Here is a 6,367-nt window from a genome sequence, read left to right as displayed (position 1 = left end):
TTATATTAAATTATTATAAATTAATTTTTGTGATTCTGCCAATAACTCACAAGTTCATTACATTGATTAAGTCAATAATTAATGTGATTTTTTAAACTATGGTGTGAAAAATATCTCAGAAAGTATTTAGGCACTGAAGTGGAAAATAAAATGCAATAGTGTGTTGCACCGGACAGAAATAAAAAGTGAAAACACAACTCTTGGCTATGTCAATATAAATACTAATCTTAAAAGGACAAAACGTAACGGTATACTAACATAAGGTTGTGTCAACTAATAAAAAAATATTAGAAAACACAGCACACAAATTAAAAACAAAAAATAAAAAATTAGAAAACAAATTGGCTGCATCAGATTAAAAAAGAAAAAAGAAAAAGAAGAAAAAAAGAGGTGTGGCTGCATCAACATTAAGAAAAATGAAAGACACAACGGCACAATAACGTAAAGGTTGTTGCATCTTTCAAACATTAAACCTAAACGTAGGAGGTTGTTGCGTCTTCTACATGGTACATAATAGGGATGACAACGGGGCGGATTGGGGTGCACTACCCATTATCCTTCTACCTAAGAATTAAATATGTTTCAAGTCTAAATTTATAAAAGAAACAAAGAAAAATCTAGAAAGGCCTAAAAAAGATGAAAACATAGCATTTTGTGTATTATACTATTATTAACATTGTATTGCCTTCTTTGCTGCCCAACTAGGTAAAGTTTAACGGTGATGGCAATGAGCATGCCATTGCTAAGTAACAACAGTGAGCAATCAACCCCTTATCGGCATAGGGGATATTGATTTATATTTCTTAATTAAATTTGTTGAAAGCTTAAATCTTAATTTTAGAAATAAAATAAAAATTGTTTGAAAAGAATTATTTATTTTATATATGTTCATACTTTTTAGTAGTGAATATTTTATACTAATATCATGATTAAAAAAAGATAACAATGGTGTATTTAACCTCTTACTGTCTTACTTCTTGCTTAGTTGGTGACATCCTTTTAATTACCTCAAATTGTAATAATTAATTTTAATAAAATAATTTAATAGAAATAATTAAAATTGAGGTTGTTTTAGTAAAATGATTTACAAAACCTTCATAAAATAAAACTCTTAAATTAAAACTTCTTAATAATGGATAAGGTATAATTCTCCAATTACATAAGATTTTAACAATAGGAGAGACCATAAAATTGAGAACCTCTATTAAACTAAGGAAAACATAAACCTCCTAGTCTCGATGTCACATTATAGAGTAAGATCCCTGAATAATCAATGAAACACTAAGTTTCGCCTCCATCAAACTCTCCCTCTTATACGTGATCTAAGTCTGCAATTGGCGATAGGCCCAAATACATACAACGACAAACAGGGAGTGATAATATATCTCATTCATGTATAGTACATCTGAAACATAAGAATAATACAAAATAGTCATACATCACATTTAAACTTCTTACACGCGTTCGTGTTCATCCCCAGTAATCAAAAGCAACACTCTTTTCTAATACACCAATTCATTTTACATTTATTCAAGCAACCCAATCAATTGCAATTATAACATATAGACTTGTGCAAATGCATGCTCCTAATTCTACATGCATGTGGTATCAATCTCTTCCTCATTGTCATCAACAAATCAAGATAGCCTAAGAGCCATGAAATGGGACCATCTCATGATCTATGGTATTGGGAACACCACATCTATGGTGCTGGGAACACCACGTCTATGGTGAACCTCCTAATCCATCATCAACTAAGGAACGTCTATCAAGGTCTTGTCAAAGTGTTATAGTTAACTATGGTTATCTCTCATTCCTGTTAGAGACTCTTAACCATGACACCCAAGGTCTAGGTAGATGACATTTAAAATCTACCTACATAGACTCACATTATCTTACAACAAAGCTTGTATGCTTGGACTCTACCAATAATACCATATTGACACATACATATAACAACCATTAATGAAACTTTGTCAAGTCATAACCTTGGACTTATCCACCACATCACCTTATAGTGACTCATCACAACATGCATCATCATGTTTTCTCATACATTGATATACCATACATACTCATTAATTCATACATATGTATTGTTGTCTTCACCTCCTACATTCAGAACTTCTCTTTAGTTCTCTCTTTCATACATATATATTCTATTGCTTAATTCATTAATTCTATTCTTTGAATATTTCTTCACGACTCCTCCATTATTTAATTCATTTTTACAATTTAATTAGCTACGAAATATGCATGATAATTGACGAGGTCAAACTCATGCCCAACACAGAGAAATCAGTGTCTTAATTTCTATCGTATTCACGCTCAACGTGATGAGGTATATATGTAACCTCTTTGTCTTATTTGTGTCCGATGTGGATGCTCCAATGCCCAACACTAAGGAATCACAAACCCCTTTGGAACTAATTTTCTCAGTGCAATCTAGGTCTCATCCAACATCATCTCCTCTAAAAAATGATGTCGGGCGAGACACCCTACACAACACATGCAAAGAAGTTAGGGACTTCTTTGGAATATTTGCGCTCAACATGCCTCACACCATGGCCTGCAAAAAATTTGGATTCGTTGCATCTTACACCACAAAGGCACGGCTGGCGTTGTTGTAGATTTTGCAAAGTGCGCAATCATATAGTACGAAATACAAGGTCTTCTAGACCTATTCACATCCATAATTAATATATCTTTTTCTTTCAATTATTTGGTAAAAACATTCTATAACACAAATATAACATGCATTTATGACCAATTCATGCAATTCATTCAATTCCACAAGGACCCCAAAATTGTACATATACAAACCTAACCCTCAAAACACAAGACAATTCTATACATCAATAATCAATCGCAAAAGCACAACCATAAACGTTGCCCCAATCGCTACTCCACACTCTTTGGTGGCCTCCTCTAAATTTTCCTCTATAGCTACTCTTAGGGTTTGAGAAAGTTGTGTAATGAAAATCTAACCCTCATTTGTTTTTAAATGTTTTTAGGTTGAACCTAGGTTCCAACCCAAACTCTTGTCCTTTCTTTTACCTTCTTATTTTATTTAATTAGTAAAAAATATTATTTACATTATAAATTTAATTAAATTTTTTTTAATTGATTTCATTTCATAAATTTGGGATGTTACACATAATTAGTATGAAATGAGTGAGAAATAAGAAATAGAAAGCCAAAATAGGAGAGTGAAAATAAAATTGATGATTTGGTTGTAAAAAAAGAGAGATAAGAAATGAAAATGTAATGGATCCCATATTGCATTGCATTTTGAAACAACCTTTTTTTTTTAGCAGTTTTAAGCTGCGTATATTATTTTTATAATTTTCAAGTATTTCTAAATGTTTTTAATAGTCATAATTTTTTTATATATGTATTTTAATAAATACTGACAGTTGAAAAATCATCACAAACTAATAGAATTGGTTAAAAATTAAAAATTGTATCCATCTAACCACCTATATAACTTATGCAAAATTAATTTTATCATAAATATTTGACTATAATACTTTTTTTCTTCTACTTTTCTTTTCTCTATTTCCCAATATTTTTTTAAATCATTCAACTAAATCTTTATTCATCTATTTCAATCTACTCTATTTCTCTCGATTTTATTTGTTACCTATTTCTTTCTTGACCATGTACTCTTGGTATTGCTGGTTCTGTGACCCATCATGACCATATATATATATAACAGAGACAGTGTCTGAGACCCCACAGCACTCTCTTATTCTGAAACACTCCCCCGAGAGTCCCGCGCTCCTAGCAGTGGGGGCCATATGTATACTTGTATCGCATTTACGTGTCTTTCTTCTTCTCTTTTCTCTTTTCTCCATTTACTATTACTATTACTATTACTATTACATGCTCTCAGTTCATTTGTCATTCAACTTCACTATTCTTCGCATCTTCCCCATGCACACTACCTTTTCATATCTACCTTACGGAACATACTGCTAAAATAAACACTTCAAACAGTATATCCACTGTTTCAAGCCCCAGTTCAGTGTATATAAATTTATTATTTGTTTTTTTCAACTATATTAATGTTAAATAAGTGTTTCAAAAATACAACTCAGTCAAGGATTATAATGCATGTTCTTATTATATTTTAAACAGGATAAATACTTTAGTGATTTAAAAGGTGAGGCTTGGTTTCTATAATATTTTTTCCCTAAATAAGTTATCTCTTAAATGGATATAATAAATAATAATTTATTATTATTCGGAAAATATGTCGCTTGAGAAAACAGCTGGTAAGACAATTGAAGCCTTAATCAATGATTATAACCGAAAGATCATGTTTCTTTTAGAATGATAGTACCTTTTATTCAAAATGAAATATCAATCACTAGATGGAGAATATATATGTTGTCTAGTATAGTGGAGTGTTAAAAGTAAAACTTAAAACAAAGTGCCTTAACAAATTAGGGAACAAAATTACTTGTCATAGTCATATCTTATTTGTTTAGGCAACTCTAATGTAGAGTTTTTAAATCAATTTTAGTTAACCTTACATGTAATGCCGCTTCATATATACGAATTTAATAAAATTTTATTCTAATCTTTAGTTTTTATAATTTTTTTATATATATTTTTGCTTGAGAATCATCAAAAGTTGCTTATAAGCAACATTTGCTTATATAAGCTACTATGTCTAAGAGTTGCTTACATGCATCTTGCATATAGATATGTTCAAATGAAAAAAAAATAAGTAAGTGACTAATTCTTAACTTTTTTTTTTTTTTAAAAAAATTCTTATAATCGTATTTATTGTTAGAAGTAGTAATTAAATTTTGATAGAGGTCATAAATACTCATAAAATGTGTCTCCTACTAATGTAATATATTTTATATTCAAGTCAAAAGTTGAATTATGGAGATATTTTTAACATAATTTTGTAAGTTAACCTTAATTATATGTTGATAACCCTTTGAAGAATTTATTGTCTTCAAAACAAACTTTACATCCTTAACTTTTTCAATTAAAGTCATTCACTTTTTTATTTTGAAATCAAATTTGTTATCTAATTAATTGTTGCTCCAAAACAATTATTGAAGTTATTAAATTAAAATAATATTTGCATTAAAGCTAGCTTTCTCTGTAACTTGCGTTGCGGAGACAACTGCTCTCATAAGAACTCGAAGTATTGGAGCAATATTGCATGTGCATATTTATTACAAGTTTACACAAGTACTTAAAGTTAATTATTTGTTGTTTTAAAAAGATTGAAAACAAAAATAGGAGTATTAGTGATCAAAATTTAGTGACAAAATTTGTTTTTTCTATTATTAATACTGGAGTAAAAAAAAAGCCAGTGATAAATTTCTCAAAAATTACATATAAATTATTTGTTATTAATATTTATTTTCTTGTAATATATGAGTTAATATACCCCTACTATATATATATATATATATATATATATATATATATGTATATATATAATGCCAAAGGTGTTGAATATTTAAGAGGACTGCAAAAAAATAACTTATTATATACTATATGTAACATTTCTATTTAAGTTAATGTCTTATATATATTTATAAAAACTTAATATTATTACTGTAAGAAAATTGAGAAATATGATCAACAAAACATACAAACATTAAATTAAAAAAATATTTTTTTATTAAAATATGCGTTAACAAGATTAAAACATAATATGATAAATTTTTTTAAAAAACAGTGCTTAATGAATACTATAATTAATTAATTATATATATATATATATATATATATATATATATATTTATGATGATTAATATATAAGAATTTAAAGTTAATATACTTTTAATTATGAGAATTATAAGAATTTGTTTAAAAAGTGTCAAAACATAACGATATAAGAATATATAGAAAAATTATAAAAATTATGAAATTACATATAAATGAGATTAATGAAAATTAATTGAATAAGATAATGAATTAAAGAAAAACGTACGACAATTGTAGTAAAATATTTTTACATTATATAGATGCGATAAACTAACACCGGAAGGGAAAAAAATAACATGTATACATACGCATGTTAATTAGATATTTATTTACACTTGATATATACTATATAATTGGATTCGAAAAGTTATTATTTGAACATTACATTTTAAATATTGTATTTAATATTATGTTTTTATTTCTTTTATATATATATATATATATAAACATTAATTATAAATATTTTACCAACAAAGTATGATATGATTGATATGTAATTTTGTTCCTTAAACATGAAAAAGTCATTTTCTTTTGACTTGTTATGTGTGTGTAAGTGTATGTTATGACTAAAAATAAGTCGAGCTGAATTAAACTTGATTTAGATTGACTCAACCTGATAATATTTAAT

The sequence above is a fragment of the Cajanus cajan genome, chromosome 9 (assembly GCF_000230855.2).
Source record: "Cajanus cajan strain Asha chromosome 9, NIPB_CcT2T_4, whole genome shotgun sequence".
In the NCBI taxonomy this organism is placed as follows: Eukaryota; Viridiplantae; Streptophyta; class Magnoliopsida; order Fabales; family Fabaceae; genus Cajanus; species Cajanus cajan.
The sequence above is the reverse complement of the archived record's forward strand: the minus strand, read 5'-3'. Positions refer to the sequence as shown.